The following is a 27,817-nucleotide window of genomic DNA, read 5'->3' as shown; positions in this document are numbered from 1 at the left end:
TCACATCAACCTCCCTTTTATTTTAGAATGTGAACATAGTTTGTTAAAACAATTAACTGTAGCTTTTCCTGAGCCAGCTAAAGCAAACTACTTTAGTGGTTGAGGAGGAAGCTCTAAAAGACACAAGACTCCTTCTTGCACAAGGAATGGGTCATTGGAATGTGAAGATAGCTTGTAGTAAATATGCTAGTTCAAGTGCTTCCTAGTAGGTGATATTTTCTAGTATTTCTGTGTAGTATCCTGAATGATCCATATGGACAGATAATATCATCTAGAGATTTCATTCAGATATTTACATAATATTTAGTCTTTGTCAAATTCAAGCTGTGTCTCCCAATTAATTCAGACCTTTAACTCCCATGTGTCTCATCAAATAATGTTTTTCCTTTTGGAGCAATCCCATTTTATGTAACTAAATTTGATGCTCAGTAAACTAGAGAAAGGCAAATAGTAATTAGATTGCCTAGGAGTTAAATGACTTGAGTTCACTCCTACTCTAGTCTTCATGTTAAAAGACACCTTTAACAAGTTAACTTCCTGTAAGTTCTGTCAAAGGATTCACTGTCCTCCAATGTGTTTTTAGCTACTGTTCTCCATAAATTTTGCTTTGTGTCATTTTTTTTTTAGATTGAAAGCAGTTTGCTGTGATAGCCTTTTCTGTTGAAAGACAGCGAGAATTTATCACTAAAAAATCATGTATGTGTTTTATTTTGAAGGCGGTGGGAAATAGCATTAATATTATTTATGTTACAGTTGAGACTCCTTCTTTTGAATTCTTCAGTCCTTTCTAGTAGAAGTTTGTTGTAGAGTATCTAACACCCTGCTAGTTAAAACATCCTGCTAGAACTGGATGACTCAGAATCATTTCAATTTGATAGCAGAGAGACTCAAATACTATCAAATCCCAACCTAAGTGAAAGCCTTGTAATCTGATCAACCTACTAGTTCCAGTTCAAATAAAACCTTTTCTTAGCTGTTCAAATACCATTCAAATACCATTTCAAAGTACAGAACTCTGCATTCTTTACTATAGCTAAATGCCCTTCACTAAGATAATTCAAATTGTCTGCTGAAGTAAATCTAGAAATGACTTCTTTGTAATGTGGAATAATGTTCTTCACCCTAGAACTTGAAAGCACACTGGTGAGGAAGATATAAGGGCCACTTCTTAATTGACTAGCAGCTGTTATGTAGTTCACAGGACAGTGGTGTAATTTAAGTATGAATTGGATGAACTTGTCTTTATGATCACTTTTAGTCAAGAAACTTGTGAATAATTGTACATAAAACGTATAGGATATTTAATGAGCTTTTGTCATCAGACCAGATGTCTTGCATTTTTTGTTCTAGTGAAGCACTGGGGATGATCTCTATGTGGTGCAACTTTAAAATGTGTCTTGTCTGTAGCACTTGAGTTTTTTCCACTAAATGTTGGTGTAACTCAGCATATTTTAATGCTTTCACAATTTTTTAAAAAAATATCGAAGGTTTATGGGCTGGTTTGGCTGTTATAAAACCATAACATGCAGTAATAATGGGATGTTGTGATGCTGGTGTCCATTCTGAGTAAATTTAAACATAATAAATAAAAAAAATTACTATCAAAATCCTGAATTCGTAATTTCTCACATTGATGTTTCTAAGGACACAAATATTCCAGGTTAAGAGAAATCTGGGCATTATTTTTCTCCTCTAGTCTTGTGTTTAAAAAAAAAACAAACAACAAAAAAACAACAAACAAACAACAACAAAAACACATCAACCCAACCAACCAACCAAAAAAAAAATATATATATAGATTATTATATATATTATATATATTATATATATATTTATATATATAAAGACAACTTATGCAGTGGGAAATCTCTTGTGTTTGTTATTTGTTTATAGATCAAGGTGTGAGAGCAGTAGCAGTTCATAATCATAAAGGATAAGTTTCACATTTCTTTAAGAATGTGTTTTCAGCTAGCTTATAGCAAAGTGATTAGCTTATTTCAGTGTTTCAGTCTGATTTTGGCTGAATGCTGCATTGTTTTGTTAGTGATATATGTGAATATTCAGCAACTGCAGGACAAGTTCACCAGAGAAAGCTAGAACAAGTTTTTAAGAGATTTGTTCTTAGTGTTCACTGTGATGTGAGGTATGTGATTAAATCGCTTAGTAATACTGGGAGTTCTCGAATTCTGAGGAACTGGGGATTAGACTTTTAAAGGAAGTTCTGTTATTTTGGGCACAGAATAGGATGACTTGTGGAACTGCTTTGCTTAGGTCATAAGACCTAAAAGATTTTAATGTTGAATGGAATTCTGAAATTGTTGTGATATAGTCCCTTTAGCTTTGAGTGTTTTTGAGACTAATTACATTATGCATTTGGGATTAGTAGAAATTATGTATTAGTAGGTAAGGACTTTGTAGAGAAATTGATTGCTTATTAGTAAAATAATAATCCATATCATGTGATATGTTTTAAAAGATAGGCCAGAATTCCTTTTGTGCAGTCAAGATGTTAATGGCTGGTAAACTTTGGTGTTTAAATAATAGGCCGTCCTTAGACTATATTGTACCAGAAGATGGAGCTGCTGAGCCTGTAATCAACATCCGTGCTGCGCAACAAAACTAAGTTTAATAGTGTTCACCTGAGTTTAGTAGTCTCCAATGATGAGAGCAAAAAAGGAGAACTGTGATTGTAGCAATTTCAGCATTTTATAGCTCTGTAACATTAAAAATAGTTAAACAAGATGTAACCAAGAATGAAAATGGTTACAAATTCAGACTAAGCAGTTAAAGAGCACGTTTCAATGAGAAACATTCATATGATAATATTTAGGTATTTTTTTTGTGTTAGAAACATGCACAGAATTACTTAAAAACTTGGTTGAAGAGTTCCCACAGGTTAAACTGAATGATGCTATAGGCATTTAATATTATTCATACCAAAATATTTGCAGAACTAGGATGTTATTTAGGTTGCAGGCTCACATCTTACACAGAAAGACTCCATATAGAATCTAGTGTTAATACGCTGTGGAATTTTTAAGAAAGAGGACTAACACCAATTGATATCAACAGATTATGAACATTAATATACTTTGGAGGACTCTTGTGGTCAGTGTTTTCTGGCGTTCTGTTTTATAGCTTTGTTACAGAGCTGTGCTCGTGAAATGTGCACATCCTATTTTTGTAATTTCTAAGCAAAATAAAAATATGTAAATCTTATTAACAGATGATAGCATTTTAAAAAAGAATCCTGTCATCTACAAACATAGGAATGTCTCCTTTCCCTCCCACTAATACAGCAGCAATTAAGGATTAACTAGTCCTGACACAGAAAAGTTAAAAAGTTAAAAGTCATATTTTCCTTTTTTCACTGTAGCAACACTCCAGTTAATAGATATGTAAAGAACAGTATTTGGTACATTTGACAGACTAGAACTGATTAAAGTCTTCACAATTGTTATCTGCTTTGCTATTTTCAGTACAGAAAATGTTTGAAAAGCACTTACAATATTGAAAGTACTGTTTTGATATTTACTTTAAAAAGCAGCATATTTGGTCACTCCACTTATTCAGTGGAGACAAGCTCAGGAAAGAAATAACTTTTACCTGGTCTGTGAACTTGTACATTTTAGATTGGGTCTTTTTGCTCTCAGCTGTGATGGTAATCTTGCTGTGTCATTCTTCAGTAAATACTCCTTCCAGCCTTCTGTGTCCTCCACCCACAGTGCCAGACTACCAAAATTACTAGGACAGTGCTTTAATGGACAATTATCTAATGAGTTCCTCTAACGATTAATACTTTGACTTGCATTCCTTCTGCCTGTAAAGTTTAACCGTGCAGGGTAACAGTTCTAATGTTCTTTTGTTCAACAGAAGCGAAGATCGTAAATATTCCCGTATTTTCCAAGCTGCTAGTGTAAAAATGCTTGTATTTTCTTTGTTAGTAAATTAGAAATGCAAATGGAGAAAGGTTCACCTGTCTCAGTTTCTATAAGCAGTAAAAAATGTATTGTAAATGATCACTTTTAATATTTGCCCAGAGAGTTTGTGCGTGCCTCCCCTCTCTCAAAGCGTTCAAGGTCAGGCTGGTTGGGGCTTTGAGCAACCTGGTTTAGTGGCAGGTGTCTATGTCTTTAACAGTGGGGTTGGGACTAGATGATCTTAAATGTACCTTCCAACCCACACTATTCTCTGATTAACAAAGAGACTGCTATGTCTTAGGAATAAAACAAATGTATTTGAGATTACTGCTGGAATAATAGATAGCTATTTAAGCTTTCTTCCATGCTTAACCGTTCTTTCCTTCCCCCCCCCCCCCCCCCCATAGAACTTCTTTGTGCTTTGTAATTATTGTAGGCTTTGCCTCCAATAAAATAGTAACGGCTGTAGTGTCATTATTTGGCCTTAGTTTTCAAGTTTATGACATAGCGACATGTGGGTCTGAATGAATGGTGTATTATTGTAGATTTTTGAGAGGGTAACTGCTTTGAATTCAGTAGAATTACCACACCTTGGAGGGGAGGTAATGTAGTGATGAATCAGCATAGAAATCAGATAATAAAGGATAGAATCAGCCTTACTTCTACTGCCCATAATGCTTAAATAACCTGTAACGATAAAAAATAACTTACTTGCAAAATTCTTTCATAAAAGATGTACATGAGAGTGTCTGAAGAATGCTCAGAAGACAGAACTGTAAGTACTATGATTAATGTTCAGCTAGAGGAAAAGAGAGAAATATTTTCATAGACCTTCATGTTTTAATATATTTCTGGAAATGTTTTATAAATCAGCTGTTTTACAGGATGTTATCTGTTATAAAGAAGTATACTATGCTAAACAAAATATTTGTTGGTCATATTCTGAATACGATCATATTCTGAATCCCATCATTTTCTTAGTGATTTTGAAAAAATACTTAAATGACAGCAATTTTATAATGCTGTCTGTTTCACCATTAGGTTCTTAAAAATGATTTCAAGCATTAAATTAAGCATCTCTGGAAAGCCTGTTCTAGAGTTGGACTACCCCATAGTAAATAAATTTTTCTTAATGTCCAGTCTGAATGTCCCCTTGTGCAGCTTAGTACAATTTCTTCTCATTCTATCATTATTTTTTCACTGTGAGAAACAGCTTAGACATATATTATACAAATCAAGAGATTATTATTACAGATAACACATTTATCATGATGTATTTTTGAAATGTAAAGCTTGACTATATTGCTTTTTTATGTATGGAGTTCTTAGGTAAATCTGAAGACATCTTGTAGAAGTAGTAGGCCTACTGTAAATTTACACAGTAGTTCTATAACTTACATCTGGTTCTTTATTGTATAGTATCATATTCCTAAGGATGTTACTCTGAAGTAAGAACATGATTAACTTGTGACCTCATTATAACTGGTTTTTATATTTGCTATTTTGCAATTTTTTAGTTGAGATTAAATTGAAAGGGGGAAAGCTGATCTCAGAGGTGAATGGACAATAAATTTTGCAGACAATTAATAATCTGCTAAGGCTCACATTGCTTTATCTTATGTTCTTTTTGTCAAATGGTTACATTCTTCCAGACATTTTCTAATTAGCCTCTTTCAATCTCCTATCAGTTCTGTTGGTTTCATTTCCCTGTACTACACTTAGCACTCACTTTTGAAAGCTTGTATTTTTATGCTTAATGCTTCTGCTGCATAATTAATTTGTCTTAAAAGAGAGTGTGTATGCATAAAAAAAAAAAAAAGGATTAACATTCTTTCAGTCTCATAAAATCTGAATTTATTTTGGAATATCATTAAGAAAGATTTCTCGTTCTATTTCTGGCCTTGAATGTAACTCCCTTAGCAATGTTGAATCTTTTCTACACAGAGAAGAGCAAATAATTCACTTACTGCTGCTAATTCTCCCAGAACGTCTTTATTGATGCAGTTCAATTCTGTGTAACCTGACCATATTTTTAAAGTATGAAGATTATTTATAATACTAACACAGAAAGGGGGAAAAAAGAAAGAAAGAAAAAACAATACAGGCTAAGCTAAATATACCTAAGTGAAATATCATCTTCCATTGGTGGAAACCTTTATCCTTCAGATCAGTGTCATACTATTTTTCACCTTCTCTGCACAGAATAGAAGAAACACAGAAGTTTTGATGCAATGCCTGCTGAAGCAGTGGAATTTTCTCTGATTTTTGTGACCCTACTACCCCTTGTAGATCACATGATGCTTTAACTGTATGGAATCATAGTTTTAAAAGTAGCAGGATAGGTTTCTCTTCTCTGCCATAAAGAGAGTGACAATAAATTTTTGTTGTTCTGAATTTTGTACTTGTACGGAAGTTACAGTTTTACGTATTTATTTCAATATCCTATCCTGCTGTTACATTTAACTTTGTTGTCTCAGTTTTAACTCTTTCTTTTCTATAGTGAGTTTAGGTACCGGTGATTTCTTAGTTAGGAGTCAGTGACTCTGTTACTTAGTCAAAAGGCTGTAATTAGATGACAAATGAGAATTGATTAAATAATTTAGAAAGTTTTTCTACACCTCTTGACATAGTGATTTAAATGTGTTTTGTTGCACTACAGGATTTAGAATATTTTGTTGCTTACACAGGCCTGCCGTCTACAACCTGTAAAACAAGGGGAAGGTCTAATTGCTCCATGTATGGATTATAACTAAGTGGTTTATGAAGGAATAAGAGTCCATAAAAAGAATGCCACTGGGTGTTAAAAGCAATCTGTTTCTTGTTTTAACTGGGATAAGAATATTAACTCATAGATTTCAGAAATACAACCTTATATATGTGATGATTGCATTCTAATTTTAAAATGAGAATATTAGAAGTAGTTATTAATTAATAAACCTTGTATATCAGCGTGGAGGTTTTGCAGGAATTATGTCTTTCTTATTTGTTCTCAAAAACTTGGAATGTATATGTTATCCAAATGGGTGGCTTTCCCATATTTTTCACTTATTTTGATCCTTTTTTGGTGAAAGTAGGCAGATGGTAAAGGTTTCAGCCTTGTGAAAACAGATCCCAGACCACTTGCTGCCTAGATTAGACAGTCAGTTCTTTCAGGGGTTATTTGGCTGTTTCTGCCATTATAAATATTGAAGTCAATCTCTGTGCTCAAATATGTAGTATTTACATTTAAATGCTTATCATAGTTATCTCTTTATTGTATTTAGGAAAATAAGAACTGAAGACATTAATTGGCAATGCATTCTGTTATGAAATCTCACAGAGATGTCTTTTCTAATTTGAATGTCCAGCTATTTTAAGATAATACGTGGCTGTGCCTGACAGGCCCCGAACAGAAAGGAGAAACTTGTGAAATACTAACTTCAAAGGAGTAGCAATGATTTCATTGGGAGGGTAGGGACAACTCAGGATCTTTTTAACATGGGATTTTCACAGTAGTTGTGCATGCATAAAGATTGATATGGACAAAAGCAAGCATGACTCCAGTATGCAGAGAATACTTACTTCAGCTTACTTCATTCTCTTTTCTCATTTTTATCCTGACTTAGGGTTTGTCACTGTCTCCTTTCTGAATCTATACATCTTGATCTCGGGATACACAGTTCAACTTCATTTTTGTTATTCTCACTAACACTAGATACTAGTAGCATTCATTATTTTTAATGAAATAATCTTGGATCAGACTTACTTTCAAGTTGGCAAATGTGGATGTTGAACATGCAATATATGCCTAACATTTTTGAGTGTATAAAATTATTTCCTCCTTTACTACAGTTCACCCAAGTAATTAAATATCTCACCATTTAGTGGTATGAGCCGTTTGAATTGTTATTAATACATAATTAAAATCTGTCTATAAGGTGATACTGTGATCTATTATCACTTGAAAACTGCTATTGACACTTAAAACTTAAATTGATGTACCAATACACTAATGCTCACCTTTTTTTAACCTATTGGTTAGTTAATCACATTTAATTTACTGCTTTGTTGAAGGTATTGCTACTGGGGTACATGTGTTTAATAGTTTTCTTGATTCACAGCTTAGTATTTATGTCTTTTGAAAAGTACAGTTTGGGAGTTTTTGATGGCTTTCTGTGTGGTAGAAGCAAGAATTTGGCAATAACTGTATAGTCCAACAGGTGCTGAAAAGAAGGGGGGACGAAATCAGACAAATGTAGTACACTGACTAGTACATTGACTCACTGTTTGCATGAGAAGTGGAAAGTAGATGGAGTGGCAAATGAATTTTCTGTTCTGAGAAACCAGGGTTACAATAGTATCAGAGTAGTATTAGTACTAGAAGGTCAGGAATAAACAATTTTTATTACTCTAATAAACTTCTAATTCTGATTTTGTGATGATAATTGGCAGCACAGCACGATCCATATCTGGCAATGACAGCAGTAAGTGTATCCATATTCAGTTTATTGATTTTTATTTTTATTTTTTATCCATACGTTTTGAAAGAAATACTACAAACAAAAGTTGAGGTGTGAAATGTGAATGGGAGTACTTTTCCCTAGTCAAGCTGTTTGTTAAAATATCTTAAAAAAGAGAACAACAAAAACCCAACAGTGCTTTAGAATAACTTCATAAACATGATATTCTTTGCTAAATGTGTATATTGATATAATTAGTAACACTGCCAAATGCAAATACTCATGTAGTTAGTAATGTTCTCTCCAGAGACCTCAGGAAAAATTAAGATATTTTTCTTTTAAATAAATAAATAAAAATCATCTACCAGCATTGAAAGTTATGAGATACCACATACCTTTCTATACCTTAATTTCATATACCTTGAAATCCCTTTTTTAAAAAATCTTTTTTGCTGTCCTATTCCTTACATGAGAGGAAAAAAAAAAAAAATCAAAATTTAAGGGAAGATGTAATACCAGTGATATATGTGAAATGCATTTCTGGAAATTTGTGTTGAATCGAGGTGATCAACTGTGTCTGGTGCCTAGTCTGTATGTTTCTTTAGGTTTTGGTCTGACATGACAGGTCTGAGTCTCTTCCGAGATATCTTCCAAAGGAAAAACAGAGTCTGTTTGCTAGGATATGCATGACTACATGAAAGCATGTTACATATAGGCTGGAGCATAAGGCAGTTAAAATACATATGGGATCCTAAATCATAAACATTGCTACACAGGAAAAGATTGGCTGTGGGAATTGCAGTAGTACAGTCTTCTGTTTAATTCAACAAAGATGGAAGACTGAATGAAGACCTCTGGAAGTCATTAATATGTGTGTGTTCATACATGTCCTCAGTCCTTTTTTTTATGTTTTATTTTACATATCCATCATATACTTCACATTTATTTTTTTTTTCAGAGAACAAAAAAAAGATACCATAACTTATAGAAGCCTGACTGTTAAGACTGAATTAGATACTGTGACAGAATCCATGCTATTGAAAACAAGTAAACACACAAAATCTAGTTAGCAAAACTCCTATTTTGTTTAAGCTTTCTTGTCTGACCTATGATGGTAGCACATCATAAATGTTCTAGATGAAAGTTTGTTTCAGGCAATAAAGTACCCTTAAACTACTGTTAAGTCTTTACATAGAAATCAAATCCTAGGATGATTGACTTGTACAGTTTATGATTCAGTCATAGATGCTGGAGCTTAGAGCAGAGAATATATTCTAAAAATGCCATGTCATCAGTGGATTCTCAAGTCATTTCTGATTTAGCCCCTGGCTCTAACCAGACTGTCCTGTTTTCTGAGATAGTAATAAAAAGATAAGCCCTGGGAGTTAAAGGGGGGTGGGGTGGGGAGGGGGGAAGTCTATTTGCATTCAGATGAGTGTTTTTTTTATTTTTTTTCCCCAGCATCTATTTTATCCTTAAAAATATTATCATAGATTTTATCAAAAGCAGAGGGGAAAAGCACAAATCCGAAAGCAGGTTAACAGTAGAGTTTCTTATTATGATAACTTCAGTAGATAACTCATGCATACAAAAATGTCTTTCCTCTCACTGAAATCTAGTGTACAGTATATTACATTATTGATCAGAAGTATTAAATGTATCATGGAAATGTCAGATAACTCCAAAACAACCTACAACACAGAGTTCCGTTTTTATAAGATTCCTCCTAAAATGCTGCTGTGTTTCTTCAAATTTAGTGGCATATAATGTCTCATTTTGCCAGTCATTCCTGAGAGCCTACAAAATATAGGGATATATTAATGCGAGCATAATATATACACTGAGCACAATATTTTCAGCTGTTTTCTTAGATATTCTTCAGGTAGTAGTCAATAGGGCAACTTATTCATGAATTTATGTAAAAAATCTAATAATGTAAATGTCCTTGTACTCATTTAGTAGAAAAGGTAGTGCAAAATTCTTCTTCTGGCCCAAGAATATTTGGCAGTTATGTTAACCAGTGACAAAACTTGGTACGATAGAGAAATTTTGATCTTTCTCATGTAAGGCTGTCCCTTTTCAAGGCATACTTTAGGCTATGTATAGAAGATTACCATAGAGGGATTAGAATTAAGTGGCAGATGGCAAATGCTTCTTTCTCTATGACAGTTATTACCGATGAGGAAGTCTTCTTGTATTAACAGTTTTGAACAAATAATTAAAAGTGAAATTCAGCAGAAAAACAACACTGAGCATAGATTAACTAAGAACATGTATCTTACAGAAAGCTAACATTATAAAAATATAAAGCAGATATCATTCCTAGAGAAATTTTTAATAAGGTTTATTTGTAGAACCACTGTAGAAGTGGTTATGACATGTGAGGAAAAAGAACATGAAATTTCTGCTCCCAAATGGAACAGGAGTTGGCTGTACTTTGCAGTGTATTTTTGTATCCTGCAGTACAAGCATATCATGTTAAAGTATGTTAGAAAAAAGGTCTGAACTACACTGAACTAAGTTAACTTGTGTTTTCTGTGTACTGAGAGGCTGTTTCATGTCTGTTTTCACAGCTCAGGCAGCATGCAAAGTATATAGAGTCAAACAATGTTTTGTACTAGAAGAGACCTTTAAGATCATCTATTTCCAACCCCCACGTTGTGGTCAGGGACATATTCTACTAGACTATATTGTCTGAAGCCCCATTCAACTTGGCCTTGAACACATCCAGGGATGGGGTGTACCTTGGTGCCTTTTCTTCTCTAGGCTGCACAACCTCAGCCTAGTCTCCATAGCCTCTCTGATCATCCTTTTGATCCTCTTCTGGACTCACTCCAGGAGGTCTGTGTCCCTTATATGTCAGGGGTCCTTGAAGTGAGCACAGTACTCTGTGAGAGAATGGCCTCTGAGAGCAGAGTTGAGGGGGAGAATCGCCTCCCTCTCCTTGCTGCTCACACTTCTTAGTATGCAGGCCAGGATACAGCCTGGTTTCTGAAATGCAAGCAGACATTGCTGGCTCATGTTGAGTTTCTCATCAACCACTATCTCCAAGTCTTTCTCAAGTCTGTTCTCAATCTATTCTTCAACCAGCCTGTATTTGTATAGTAATTATGTGTTTTTTATAATTTATTCATTAAAGTGATTGATATTCCACAATATTTTATTACATTCTGCTGTTCCAAGTCTTGTTCTTAATTATGTAATCACATCTAGATGTATTTCATTAGTCCTTCAGAGTGTAGGCAAAGAAGGCACTGGAAGATTATAGGAACCATTCCTTTACAGCTTGGAACTCTCACATAACAAACTTTTATTTCTGTAAGGAATATTGGATACTGATTTCACATGTATGTACATAAAGACAGTTTGTAAAGAACAGAGAGCTTCTATGGGAGCGATTGAAAGGCACATAGTGTGTTGCAAGAAGACAGCAGAAAGATTCTGACACCTCTGGTGTTTTGTACTAATTGTCAATTTGTTAACCAAACTTGGAGTGGAGAGGTAGGCCTTATCTCTTTGTTCTACCACTGAAATACTTACCTTTCATTGTACAATAAAAAAGACTTCTCCTTAAGTGAAATTCTCCCACATTAGTGATTGTAGATCATTATAAATGAGCTGAGAACAACTTTCATAAGGGGTTATATATTACATAAAGTCTAATACAGTTCTAACCACTAAAATGAAACCACTTTTATGTAAAGGACAGATGTTCTTCCTGCTACTGAGATTCTCTGTAGAGCAATTTACTCAAGTTGAGGGAAGATGTCTGTTATTATATGATAGCATTATTATATATTATTATATTATATATGTTATTATATGATAACATTATTAAGATTATAGATGGAAGGTGATCAGCAGAGGAATGGTCAAAAGCTTCAGAGAAATATTCTCAGTTCTGATGGTATGATTGACGATATGCTGTTTTGTGGTTATGACATGATTTAGTTTTTCTCTGTTATCATCTGTAGTAAGTCTTCTAGTACTTAAAAAAACAAACAAAAAAACCTTGAAAAGTTGAGAAACAGTTAAGCCGAGTCAAAAAAAAAAAAAAAAAAAAAAAAAGAAGTCAAAAAAGAGTTGAGTTGTTTTAAAGTTCCTTGTTTTCAGAAGATTATGAGAGTCTTTGCCTCTTAGAGTACTAGGCAGTGCTGGTCTATGAAATGCCAACTGAAGGCTACATGATCTTGCTTCCAGCAGCTACATTGAATCAAAGTGAGTAAACGTAAGTTGCTTTGACTTTTGTGGAAGAAATTATTACAGTTGCCGGAAGGTAGCTGCGCAGTGGCAGGGCATACATATCATGCTGTTATTTCACAATATGAAAGGATTTGAAGATAGCTATCATATGCAAATGATAGGTCCATGTATGTAATTAAAGATGAATTCTCAGCTCCATTTGTAGTAATTTACTCTATCAGCTTACTGACTAGGTAGATGAATCAATTGGAATAAAATACTTCCACCTGAAGCAAAGTTTTACTGAATTTTAAATATTGGTGATAAAACAATGAATCAACCATACAAATCTTTCTTTGCCTTTGGCTTCTAGTGATAATTCAAAACATTGCCCAAATCCTCACTTATGATAACATTTCCTTGAAAACAAATAGATGCTGCATAACACAATTGTAATGTATTTATTTGAAATACATATGTATCACTGTACTGTGTGTATATCTGTATGCAGCTTTTATATATACATTTATACAAAGTGTGTCACAAATTTACTCATGCAATAACACATTGAAATGTCCATAGGAAATGTAAAAGTTGGTGTTTCCCATCACTTCTACATCAGTATTTCAAGATGTTGCTATAAATCTGTACGCAGCTGTCTTGGCAAATGAATGCTCTAAAAATAAGAGCTTAAAGTGTTGTTGCTTTTTAGTTTTTAAACAAACTATTTGAGATACAGACAACATTTGATATTGTTTCTGCAAACCATCTTTAGAGGCTGTTGTTAATAATGCAAACTTCAATGTGTCTGGTTAGTACCTTCAGGGGGATTTACAGAGTAGTGTTACAGAAAGGAAGGTTAAGTTTTTTAATAAACTATATGTAAGCCATATGGAACACTAGAGTCAACATTGGTAATATTATATATGTAAGTACACACACAGGCTGCTCTGAAATTCGTGCCTTTTATTTATTTTTGTGGAAACTACAACAGATACAAGGAGCAGAACAAAACTTTTGATAGAGTGAATTCTCAGCTATAAGACATTATTTTTTCAGTGTGGTAAAAAATGTTAGCTATGTACTTTTGTCAGTGATAAGCAGGAGCCTGCATACCATGCTCATAAAAATCTGCATGGCCATACAGAACATGGTTTTTCCTTCATGTTGCTGTCACCACTGCTGAAATGTGCCATCTACAACCACAGTGTGTTCACATCCACTGTTGGTTTCCATAAAGCGTTCAGGAAGCACTGATGAATGTCATTGGGTGTCGTTTTTTCTGCATGGAGAAATTCATTCACTTCTGTTTTATAAGTCAGATGTCTTTTTGTCAGACTGCTCCTCTGCTGCCATCTGTCACGCAGTAACAAAATACAGAGGAATATTGGTGAGAAGGTTTAACTTCCACGTACTGCCAACATCTGCTTCTGACGACATAATCCAACATAATCAAATAGGCAGCATTACTTTTGGAGCAGTCTTCATATATGTGCTACTAGGGGAAAAAAAATTGCTACAGCTTTAGCAGAAAAATGATATACAGATAGATAGCTTGTTGCAGAATATTGAGCACAAACAAAATTTCTCTTGCAGTGTACCTGAGAAATCATGAGATATTCTAGTACACTGTTTGGATAATTTGAATTGAATTTAAATTCCACAGTATAGCATTTTTTTCACAGCTTTGAAGTGGTTTTAATCTTGATCAGATAGTAACTTACTGTTGAATCTGAAGGAATCGTATACATCATACAAAAAGACTGTTGCTGTGCCAGACAGTTACAGCATATTTTCCCATGTAAATCCATACCGATGTTTTAATTCAGCTCTGGAGCACGTATTTCAAGCTAATTTACCAGCCATACCTATTTGCTGTGCTTTGACTCAGATCTTAGATCAGTCTTGTAAACTCAAGTTGCACTCCTGCAAGATGAAACTATTTGAGATATGTGCTTCAGGAAAATGTGCAATGTGCTAATGCTCTAATGGGCATTCAGTCCTTGAAACCATAATATGAAGAGAGGTATCTTGAAATGCCTGTAACCTATACTTTACATCCTCCCTGTCAGCTTTTCTGATTAACAGACCTTCTATTACCATACTACACTACCTGTTTATTGCTGTAAATAGCTTGCATAGTTTTCTCTTTTGGAGGTGTTCTTGCATAGCTACAATCAAAAAATTTATTTCTGCAGTAAGCTTTTCAAACAGTGGATTACCTGTTTAATCAGTGTTTATCCTCTAAAATGAAGTAGGAGCTGGTGTTGGAAACTCTTAGTAGTGCCTGGAGTATAGCCATAGTTATAGAGGTTTAGCTGTAGTACACACCTTTAGACTTCGCTACCTGCATAACATTTTTGTTTCTAACTTCAAGTATTTTTACAGGTTGTAAAATTTCACTCCTAGATGAAAACACTTGTAATTGTGGCTGTTGGCACCCTGAGGATTATGTAAATGTAAAAATTTAGTTATGCTTAATTCTGCCTTTTGTTTTTGGAAAAAATAAAAATAATAAAAAAATAATCCAAAATGCTATGTGAGCTGCACTGAGATTGTGGATGTCTGGGATCTATTTTTAATTAACGTGTGAGCTTGGAAAACAAGTCATTTCAGCTTTGAACGACAACTAGCTAATTGGGATAGTGATAACAATTCACTTCCAAAAGAGTTTTTAGGATTATAAATAAAATGCACCGCAGAAGAAAAGAGGGGGCTTTGTTTAAGGTTTTTAAGCAAACTCCTCATAGAATAATTCTAATAGGTAAATATTCTACCTGCTCACTGTACATGTATGGCATACACTTAAGTTCTTTGAATGTTTGGTGATGAAAATTTAGGTGAATAGTCTTGTGAATTAGACTTGTGAACCTTCAGTTGGGAGCTGAAAAATGAATAGACTATTAGGCTGCAAATTATTCTCTCTATCTACTCATTTCCGAGACTTACTGCATTTTTTTATGTACTCTAACAAGTGTTCTTTTTTTTGTTCTGTGCATTCCACGATTATTTCATTTTCTTCAGGTTATTCTGATTTGTATTCCTTGCTTTGGTTTCTAGTCAGATCTTAACATTTATGCCAAACAGTAACCTCTTGAGTGTGTCTGCTTGAAACCTTGTTGAATCCCTAGTGCTTCAAGAGAAATCATAAAGTGTTTGGGTAATTGTGCAATGTATTGTACATTATTATTTTTCCTCCCTATTCTATCTATTCTAGAATGATAGTCATTCTAAATAGAGTAGCAAATCATTCACGTGTTTCTTATTGTCATGTTGCTTTAAATGTTTGAGTAATTTTCTACATTGAAAATTCCCTTTTGGGTAACACAGAAATTCATTGATTTTTATTTTCCCAGGGAAGTAATGGACTATTCCTCATGGGGGGAGGGAAGTCCCAGCACCTTCCCAGTTTCTACTTCAGGGCCTCAGGTGAAAAGGTCAAGAACTACAACTATAGTCTTGCTTTCAACAAAATCTTAATTTGTCCCCCTATAAACTTTCTTATTCAATGACTGAGAGTTTGAGGATGTTTTTTATTTTATCTGGACTATTTTCCTACTTATATTCATATATTTTTAAGATGAAGATGAAGGTTTTGCATTGGTATTTCTTTGGCCAGAGGACTCTAAAAAAAATAATTTGTAATTAATGATGACCTGCTTTGTGTCCTAGAGCCTGTTTGACAAAATAGTTTTATTGAACAACTTCTATTTGGATTACATCTTAATAATTATTAATTCTTTATTACTGAAGAATTATTTTTATTTTAGAAATGTATCTCAGGCCACAGACTCTCTTTAATGATGATCCATTAAAATTATGCTATACATCTAGCTAAGTGTTCCCACAGGTTCTTAGCTCTGTACTAGTAGAAGAAGTTTCCTCCTACAGTATCATCAAAGGTTGTATTGTAGAATGAAGATTTTATACTGTAAGCAAGAGGAAACTATTTTGTTACTTGAGGAAGTTTATTTAGGAAGTTTACAGAAATCTGAATGTAAGTTTTAAGATTGTTTCATTTTCTTATTTAATATCCTCATGATTTCTCGTCTGAGATTTATTCTAAGTCACAATTGCATGTTCTCAGTATTTTAAGACCTGCATATTATGAAAATAACAGATGACAAATGGGGAGTGGGAAATTTATAATCAGTATGGCAAAAGGCTCAGTTTTCTCATGAATTGAAACTGGTATTGTGCAGTTATGCAGTCAGTAGGTAAACAGAGGTTAAATAGATGTTTTGTATGAAAGATTATTGTGATAGAAAGATAATCTATGATCAATGGAAAATGCTTACCAATGCTGAAGGTTCACAGTAAATTCCACAAAGAAGCGATCTCCAGAGAAAGAGATCCTGCCTTAGTGGTAGTCAGCCCTTAAATGATACCTTCACCTGTACTTCTGCAGCTGACTCATTGGTCAGGTGGTCATTCAGAGGTTTAGGCTGTGATCAACAGTTTCCCATATAGGTATTCACACATAATATGACAAAAAGTTGTCCAGCAAATATTATTGTCATAGTACTGTTTTGATTAACTTTATTACAGTTTTATCTATCTTCCTAATGAAAAACATAACAAATTTGGAACAGCTTTCCTTTTTATAATTATTATTTTATAACTTCCTTGCAGTAATTATTTAACTGTATCTATACAAAGAAAATGATAAAGAAAAAATCCCACCATAGTTATCTTTGAGCTCTACAGAATGAAGGTAGCTTTATTTGAACTGCCATGTCAGTATTTTAAGTTTACTTTATACAAGTCTTTCAATAGAGGTGTGATCAGCATGGTGTTAAAACTTCTAAAAGTCTTCCTAATACAGGGCTTCTGGTATGATCTTCAAGGTCTTTTCCAACCTGGGTAATTCTATGATTCTGTGAATACGGTTTGTTTATTGGGGTTTTTTAATTTCAGTCAAATAAATACAATTTTTTTCCTGTTAGCAATTAGTTGTAGCACGGAGCCCATTTCAGGTTGATCTACTCTAGAAAAACAGATAGTACATTAGCTTCTGTGAAGATGTGTGCTAACTGATCCTACTGCTTTTGCTTCATGACATACCATTCTTACAGGCAGTATGGGTGTCTGTGACTGTTCTGAGATCTGTACTGTTCATGTGCATTTTGCAGTATGTGCTTTTCACATGTTAAATATATAGTGTGGGTATTATCACTTCTGGAAATCACTTGTGCTCTTTGGAGCAACTACTTAATCTAGTCCTGCTCCCTATTATGCCTATGATTTGCTACCCCCAAAGGCACGTTAACCATACTTCAATGGAATCAGCTTCTACCTCATATGAATAAATAATAAATAATAGATCATGTCATGCAAAATGAATCTTTTGTTTTTATTTCCCTTTACTCAGATTAGTGATTATTTATCTTAACTGGTAGTACATTAATTTCTTCAAGTTGAGCCTCTTTCATCTGTAAAGGTAATAAGTAAGAAATTTTCCTGACCTTATCTTGAAACAGTTGTTCTTCTCATTTTTCCCATTTTCTCACCCTGCCTTACTAAATAAGAAGCTGAGTGGTGAGAGTTTGCTAGCAAAGGAAGAATTTGAAACTAATGAAATGCTCTTTTGAAAAATGCTGTGGATTAAAGGTCTCTTAGCACTTCAGCCACTGAGTTATGGTACTTGTGGGAAATCCTTTTATAATCACCTACTCATCCCAGTCATACATACATAAAATTAAATCACACCATCTGCTCCACATTTGAATTAATGCAGGGTGCACTCTTACCATTTTGGAGATGGTTTATCTGGTTTTGGCTCGCCACAATTGTTTGAGAAGATTAGGATTCAAAGCACGTATTAGTCACCAGGCAAAACAAAGATGGATTTGGCTGAAATCTAGGCTTACTGATGTTTCCTTTTCCACTCGTCTTCACTTCAGCTGTTTGGTCTATGAAGAATTTTCATTAATTTATCAAACTATCTTTGAAATAACCACAACCTTCAGAATTATTGAAGAGTAGTTATTGAAACTGGTTCATTGCAATGAGTGAAAATATAGTTCTCATAGATAACTTTGTGTGATCAAATCCAAGAATGAACACAACTTTAATCTGAGATTCTTCCTGAATGAGACCATGAAGAATGTAAGATTTGTGCTTGCAACATACTGTCAGCAGAGTAGAACAATTTAAAAGCAGTTTGTCAAGAAAGAGATTTTATCTTTGCTAAACTTCTACTAGTAAAATTCATTAACTATCTCTACAGTGGAAAATATTTTTTTTAACCTATTGACGCTTTGTGTGCTTTTGATGATTAGTTCTTACTGGGCCTGAGACAAGGAGGATTTCTCTGCTTCCTAAGCGGAAGAATGGGCAAACACTTAAATCTGAGTTTGGGGAAGATTGGTGCATATGACTTATTAGTGTGCTTCTGCAAAACTCGATGATGATGACTATTTAACATATAAAATGATAATATTTAACATCAAAGTATGTATATGAATGTATTTTTAAATAAATATAGGAGAAAATAATTAAGGGTTTTTTGGTGAAAATGTAAGCTGGATTTACATTGAGCCTGGTAAATGGTTAGACTTGTTTTGAATCTGTTAGGAACTTACAAGTATGATATCTAGTTTTTAAATGATTTTCCTTTAAATCAAAAATTTCTTATTTGGTGTTGTAGCCCTTGAGTGAGCAAAGAAAAAAACGGGAAAAGTAAGAAATTTACTACTGCTGAAATGACCCTTCCTCGGTTTTGCTGAGCGTTGAATCAGGTTAAAACTGAGTGGGTGACACTAATTGCTCAGGAGTTAAAGCTACATTTTGTTTCCTGTGTTATGACTTTTCTGCTGCCCACGCGCAAGAAAGTAAACAAATAAACTGAAATTCCAGAGAAATGAGTGTTAAAAATTATGTGCTATTTTGAATTTATTTGTCCTTTTGTAGGTGTCTTACCAGCTGTAAATGTCTGGATTAGCTCCAAATACATCTTTGTTATTCTATATGTCATATTGAATATTATCTGTCATTGTAATTGATATTTATTTTTATATTGAATATATCTGAGGATTGTCAGTATCAGCAGTGATGATAATAACATAGTTGTGAAATATGAGTGAAACAAAAGTAGTTATTTGCAAAAATTAAATACATGCATTGCTTCTGTGGTTTAATTGTGTGTTCCCAATTATTAATCCCACTTTTTATTGAACAAAATTAGATTTTTCCCCAGGTGTTTAGTTCTCCAGTACAGATATAACTGCTTTGAATGAAGCAAATACAATATAGATGTAAAGAAAAACATTACTGGCTAATGCATTTATGTTTGATTGTAGACTCTTTACAGGCAAGTATATAGTTGCTTGAGATTTCAGCTACCTTTAACCTCATACCTTATGAATATTTCAATTCGGACTGATGGTTTTTAAATATAAAACAGATATAAAATTGTGCTCCTAATTCAGAGGCAAGTTATTTTTATAGATGTTTATTTTTCCTATCCAAGAAATGGCAAATATTTATTTATTCAACTACCTCAACATTCCCCACCATCATTATTTGCAATGATCCCTGCAGTGATAAGTGGTCAGTGACCCTAGTGCAGGGTGAACCACAGCAATCTCACAGAGTTGCCCGTTATTCATCACGGTGGTAGAACAACAGCGACAGCACAGTGACATTTTGCTAAAAGCGCACATTTTTCCCAGTAGGTTATTATACAGGTGGAATAAAATCTTTTCTTAAAGACCAACCACATCTTTTCTCCCTCTGAAAGGTCACTTTTGTTTGTTCTTTCTTATTTTGCTGAAAGATGAAGTTAAAAAATGAAGAGAAAGCTCCAAAACTACAAAATGCTAGTACTTCTGTGTAAGTGTATCCATTTACACGCTCTGACATGCTCCTACAAAACTCAGAACTAGTTGTATTTATTTTTCTTTGACTTGCTGCTGATTATCTGAGCGAGTGAAATGAATGTTGCTTCTAGTTGTTTTCTGTATTGTTTTGGTATTGCTTCTGAATGTTGGCAGTACTGAAATCATTGTTTAACAGTAGTTAATTTGCATCTTTGAAATTGTGAAGTTGAGTTGTGATGTTTTCTCCATTTGGATTTGTATAAGTAACCAATTGTTTAGGACAGAGCACTGAGAAATTATTTTGAAGTCTCTCAAGGGGAATTCCTTTTGTGAAACTGAGGTTAAATACATGGTAATAAAATGCAATCTGCTGCAGTTTGGGTTCACTGCATCTCCTTCTGTCACTGTGCACCTCCTAGATGAGACTAGCTCCCCTTTCTGTTCCCTCCAGTACTGATCAGAGTGTGAAATAATGATTACCTAACACGATGGCTCTGCATTTGCTAATGCAGCTCGCTCAGGTTACAGTTGGCCTACTTTGCCACCAGGGTACACTGCTGATTCACCACATTCAATTCTTTGTTGACCAGCACTCCCAAGCAATTTTCTGTAAAGCTGCTTTCTAGCCAGTTAGCCATATAGGCATGGGGCAGTTTTGCACCCGATACAGCACTCTGCGTTTGCTTTTGTTGGACTTCAGAAGATGTTTGTATCTAGACTGTTAGAATTGATTTATCTGAATAGATTTATCCTATGGAATTTTGATGACTCTCCCTTACCTCCCACCCACTCCACTTTGCTATCATTTGCCAGCTTGCCGAGACTGTGCTCTGCCTCACTGTGCAGGTCATTAAAAGGTATGTTAATGGATATTGGTTCTGGTATCGATCCCTTAGGGATGCTGTTAACTTGCTGCCAGCTGGATTTCTTATAGCTGATCACAACCCTTTGAGCACTGCTGCCCAGGTATATTTCCACCTGACTTACTGCCTGCTTTTTTTTCAGTTGATATCTCACTGATTTTATTAAAGGACATTTTGGAAGATCTGATCTGGTCTTTTCACCCTGATGGTGAGGCTATACTGTGATCTCTCACTCTACCTCCATAAAGGAAGAGGGGGTGAAAATCAAATGAAAGAGAGCTCAAGGGTTGAGATAAGGAAAGGGAAATAACTCACCAATTACCATTACAGGCAAAACAAACTCAGTGTAGGAACATTAATATAATTTATTCCCTGTTACTAACAGATTAGTTTGTTTTTAATTCTCACTGCTCTAAAAAAACCTGCCACTTCATCCACCTTCCTCTACCTTCTCCTCCTCCTCTTGAGCGGTTCAAGAGAACAAGGAATGGGGGCTAAGCTCGGTCCGTCACGCTTTGTCTCTGCCATTCTTTTATGGTTACTGTTCCTATACTTCAGCATGGAGTTTGTCCCAAAGGATGTTGTCCTTCAAGAATTGATCTTGCATGGGCTTCTCCATTAGTACCATGGGGCCCATCCTTCAGGAGCATACTGTTCCAGTGCAAATCACCACAGGCGTCAGGTCTCCCAGACCTTTTGCTCCACTGCAGGCTTCTCTTCGTGGGCTGCAGTTCCAAGCTGGGGGCTATTCCTGCAGGAGTTCTCGATAGTCTGCAGCTTCCTTTGGGTCACATGCACTGCTGCACCATGGGTTCCACCATGGCTGTATGTAGAGATCTGTCCCATGTGGTGCCTATGGGCTGAAGGGGGACAGTCTTCTCCTCTATGGGCCAATCCCTGCTCCATGCCTGAATCACCTTCTGTGCTGACCTTGGTATCTTCAGGGCTGCTTCTCTCCCAGCTGATGTTGTGAAGGAGTTTTTCCTTTCTATCATCTGCTTTTCCAGGGCATTCCCAGTGTCACTCATGGCCTTGCTCTGGCCTGTGGCAGTACCCTTCTGGAGGAGCTGGAGCTACTTCTGATGTGATGGGAGGCTGAGCTCTGCCCATTGAGGTCTCATCCGCAGCTCCCCACTACCAAAACCTTGCCACGTATGCCCAACACATATGATGCTTTGCTATTAACTTTGCAGTGTATAACTGAGAAACAAGCTATCAAAGTTTTTTTTTGTTGTTGTTCTTTTGTGTGTTTTGTTTTGTTTTTTACTAGAAAGATTATCTTGTTGGCAATTCAGATTAACTGGTAACATGATTAACTGGTAATGATGTAAAAGGAGAAAAATGCAAAATGTCTCACCAAGAAGTTAAGCAGGGAAGACACGTAGTTAATTCTTAAAACTAAGATCAGTTTCTCTGTTTTGAAGGAAAATGAAGATTTCTGATCCATATTGAGTATTGTTTTGAAGTAGATTAAAACATAGCTTATTTGTCATGACCACTATGGAAATGGTACCTCTGCATATGCTGTGATTTCTTTACATTTACCTCAGAATTTCATTAGCTTAGCAGCTGTCCCAGTGAAAGCCAGACTATTTTATTAGGTGTTTGAGAGGCAATCAGGCACAGAACCATCTCATTAAAACTCTGTTGCTCTAGTATTTTTGAGGTTTGGGTATGACATGCAAAAGCTGAAAAATTTCTCCCTTTTGGAACGAGTAATTTGACAGTTTAGGTTCTAGGGAGATTTACCACTCAGTATGAAGGACATAATGCAACTTTCAGAACCAGAAATTCTGAACATAGAATTGGTTATACTTGAAACAAACAAACAAAATTAAATCTCTTACATGGGCAAGAGTTTTTTACGTTATTTCACATAACCCATTACAAATTTTAAGCCTGAAGAAAACATATAACACTGTGTTCCTTGGTATTGTTTTTTTTTTTTTTTTTTTAACAGATTTTCCACCTTTTCATGGATCTACCAATGAAGCAGATAGAAGGTGTGAACAGTTCTCAAAGGCAAATTAGTTTAACATTTCTGTGTAGGGGTCTGTGCTGAGCCATTAGACATCTAGCTGACTACACGTGATTTTGAAAAAAGAAAATTGACTTTTACAGCTGAATGTACTGTTAGAAAGAAAGCACGACAGAAAAAAACAAAACTATTATAGCACTGTAATGAGATGCTCCTTTTCTCAGTTACAGCATGAGGCATTAAATCCCTTATATATAACCAACTTATACCAAGAAATCTGTGAGTTGTTGAATTGTGCTCCTTAAAGATATAAATGGGCTACTTACAGCAGATGAACAGCTACACTCAGCTCTTAAATTGTCTAGACAAGAGAAATCCAACCCATAGTCCATGGGCTGTATGCAGCTTGGGACAGCTAGTAATATGGCGCCATATGTAAACAAACTTTTAACACTATTATGTGAATTTTAGTTAAATTTTTCATGAGTTAATTCAGCTCTACTTGAGTGTGAATTGCATAGATGACAGCAGAACACTGTGGAGGGGAGAGTACAATGCAGTACTAACTTTGCCTCTCACACCAGCAAAATATATTCAATCAAATCAAAAGGAGTATATTAAGCATTATATGCATTTGTGCTGCTTGGTGAGCAAAACTCAGTGACTATTAGTACTAGTGACTACTACCTAATGTCTCAAAGGAAAACAGAACCCAAAAAAGGAAAAACAGGAGGAAGAGCTGATACTACAAATATGGCTCAACTTACCATTTCTATCAAAGGTAGAGGTAACAAATTCAAAGGCACTGAAGAAATGTCTCCTTGGTGCCATTAAAAGACACAGCTAAGTCCCTTGTTTTGTATGAAGCAGTAAAATTTACATCAAAGCTATTTTCTTTAAATTTTGTCAACATGTTTAGTAGACTTACTGATGATACCCCAGTGATGGTTAGTAAGAAAAAAAAAGTATTGTAAATTTAGTGGAGAATGATGCAATAACCACTAAAAACTCCTGTCTGATGAAATATCACTACATTTTATGTAAAGAGACTTTATGCACAAAAGATTTAAGAATGAATAAATTTGTGCCAATAGTCATCAAAGCTGTGAATTTCATTACTTGAATCCTTACAGAAACTTCTTAAAAGCATGGGTGCTGATTACAGGGACATCAGTTCCTTTCCCAAAGAAAGGTGGGTGAGCTGGGGTAAGATGCTAAAAAGTTTTTCTGATTTTTCAAAAGCAGTGAAGTTATTTGTGAAATCAAAAGGAAGATGTGCCAGAACATGAAGATAAAAAAAAAAACAAAAACACACACACACACAAAACTCCTAGATTTAGCATTTTTAGTGGATTTGACTGAGTTTAAATGAGTTAAACATGTCTTCAAAGTGAAAATCAACTTATCCGCGCTGTGTTTCAAACCATAATAGCATTTGAAATGAAAAATAAATCATGGTAAGCTCAAGTTATGGTTTATGCATTTTGATGAATTGGCTAAATGCAGTCCTGTGAACAGTAAAAACAAACAAACAAACAACAACAACAAAAAACATAATAAAACATAATAATAAAAAATTTTAAAAAACTAACTTTTTGCCATATTTATAACTAAATTTTCAGTCTAAATAAAATGTATAGAATTGCAATTAGACACTCAACTCGAAGAAAAATGTGATCATGTCTCTTTACAGGACTTTAAATTAGACCTATCTTACCAGAGAGAAATATCCCTTGCTTCATGATCATACCTTATTCAAGACATTACTTTTTGACAACACATACATATATGAACTACTGTTTTCAAGGATGGATGATAGGAAAAATAAAAGTAATTGGCCACTGAACAAACACATAATGTTTAAGGTCGTCCCTTCCAACTCACAGCATTCTCTGATGCTATTCTGTAGTTCTATTTTTAATAAGCAAACTGACTTTTGAACTTTTCAGAAGTATACTTTCTCTCATAGCTGTAGCACGTGTGATTCATACTAACAGGGTGACTATTATTATTGCTTTGGATTCATAGAAGAATAGTGTGAAGAGATTTTCCTTATCCTCTTTTGCATTCGTATTTTATGTATTACATCCTGACAGACTGACCTTTTCAGGTTGCATGTTGTGAAATGTTGCTACTAAGGACAGTTGATATCAAAATAGGTTCTTTTCTAGCACTAATTAAAAGTATTGAAAGAAAAAAGCTATATAAATCTGTATTACTAGAAACTTGTACTTAAAAAGGCATACTGTTTCTCTTGATGTACCTAGGAAGACAGTTAGCATCAACTGAACTTCTGAAATAGTATTAGAGTTCATTAGTTGTCAACATAAGTTCTATTCAACTTTGAAATATGTCCTTTTTGTTTGAAATTGTTGTTCTACTTTAGTATTATAATCTTATATCCCAGTCTGGAAATACTGCTATGCACTTGCACATCAACTTTTGCTCTATATTAATTGTGTTAAGGTTGGAGAATTATAAACTCAATGAAGACAAAAATTCAGTATTCTTTCTGCTATGACGCCCTTCTAGAAAACAGTAAATACACTTCTTTTTAAATAAGACTAATAATTAACCATATATACAAGGAAATTCTAGGAAGAAGTTAACAGTTAAAATAAGTCTTTGCAGAAAAATCTGAGAACATTTAAGATTGAAAGCAATTTACTGTGATAGCTTTACATTGCAAGAGAGAGGGAACCCATAGCTACAAATTCATAATTTGATCAAAGACAGTGGGAAATAATGTGCTAATTTTATTTATGTTACAGTATACATTTTATTGCTACCCATTAGTTTATACAGAAATTCCAATGATTCATTAAGGGAACTGACTATTAAAGCATTTAAAAAAATCCCTTTAACACATTTTTACTTCAAGTATTACTCTAGTACATACTCTGTTTTATATTTTATCCATCTAAATACTTTAAGATACTAGAATAGAAGTTGGCTGTATTAGTGGAAATCTAACTACCCAGTCAGTAACCAATAACCAGAACAAATTAGAAAATTCTTCTTATGCCACTGCAACAGCCTTTATATTCCTTGTCTTGTTTTCATCTTTATTTTATATCTTCTAAGACTGAACTTCTCTCTGTGTTTTCATAAGAAGTAACTTGGATCAAGGCAAAGATTTTAAACGGCTTTATTAGTAATATCAATGCAATTTTGTCTCTGCCCATTTTCCAACCTATTATGGATCTGTTGAGACTGGCAGATTTACAGGTAGTAATTTTTATTTGCAATCATCCAGAAAAACAACAGCTTACAAAGTAAGTAATTTTTATGAGTTTTGTTTGTTTGTTTGTTTTTAGGAATATGACTGGTTATATTTCATAACTTACAGCTGTGGAGACATGGCATCATTTTCTTTAACTGAAGATGCACATATTTATGGTTATAATTTAATTTGGACCTTTGTGACAGTTACTATCTTACTATCTATGTGGCTACCTAGGGTGCATAACATAACATGACAAAGGAGATAAAATGTGGTTTAAACAGATAGCAGCTCAGTGATTACAGACAAGTAAGAGCATATCCGGATTTTTCCCACAACTCTTGTTTGTTGCTATTTGTAGAGGGCCTGAAGTCAGCCTTTCTTCAAGCCTCTTGGTCCCATTGTGCTTGCAGTCCGGCATTCTGCTCTTTCACAGGACTGAACAGTACCAAAAACTGGAATCCTCAGATGTCTATACAGCTTTAGGAAAAGTGTCTTTTAATAAACATTTCTCATATTCTATTGGGGACTCTCGTGAAAAGAGCGCCTTCACTGAAAATCTAGCCAACTAAGGAAAGAACACAATATGTCTTGACAGTGTAACCTGTTGTTTTCCAACTCCAAAGCAAGAAGGGGTCATAGGTGTGATGAGAAAAAAGCAGAGCATGTAAGTCGTCCTGTAGACCTGAAGTTAGTGGTGTGTAATAAGAGTGTATGGGAGCAAAGTATAAATAATTTCTCTTTGGTCGGTTCCTTCTCTGTATGTTGCTGGTGATGATAAAAGACAAAAGTCTAGAAAATGTGTCTCAGGGAGCACATTTCTAAGCCTTCAAAATTTCTTAAACCTTAAAAGCAGGCAAGTCATCTCTATTCTTTTTGTTTCTCTTCTATGATCTCTTGCATTCAGTTTTCCAATATTTTCTTCCTTCAGTGTTATTTTGCAGATGCTGCCATCATACTCTGTGCATGTCCTTTGTAGCTTGTGAATCTTTACAAACCTTTGATTTCTTTTTTACATTACTTTGTTCATCTATATTTTAGCTTTTCCCTTTAGCATATTTTTACCATGCAGTTCATAACCCTTGTTTCCCACTTAATCTTTCTTCATTTCCTTTTTGGAATTATTTTTTTTAATTATTTCTTTGACAGAGATGCTTCTTGCTTTCATCCAGTGTTGAATTCAGCCCCCATTTCTCTGTTTTCATTCTCATTTGATGAAAACCATTCTCAGTATTTTTACAGATGTAAACATTTTAACAATGTATATAAGGGGGAAAAATTATCATTATTAATTTTTATTTCTTATAAGCCGTAAACCAGACTGTTCTCTTGAATGTACCGAGCCAATAGTAGATTAGAAAAATCATTCCTTCATTCATCTGAGGGAAATTC

The sequence above is a fragment of the Excalfactoria chinensis genome, chromosome 4 (genome assembly GCF_039878825.1).
Source record: "Excalfactoria chinensis isolate bCotChi1 chromosome 4, bCotChi1.hap2, whole genome shotgun sequence".
Taxonomy (NCBI): domain Eukaryota; kingdom Metazoa; phylum Chordata; class Aves; order Galliformes; family Phasianidae; genus Excalfactoria; species Excalfactoria chinensis.
This window is presented reverse-complemented; position numbering follows the sequence as displayed.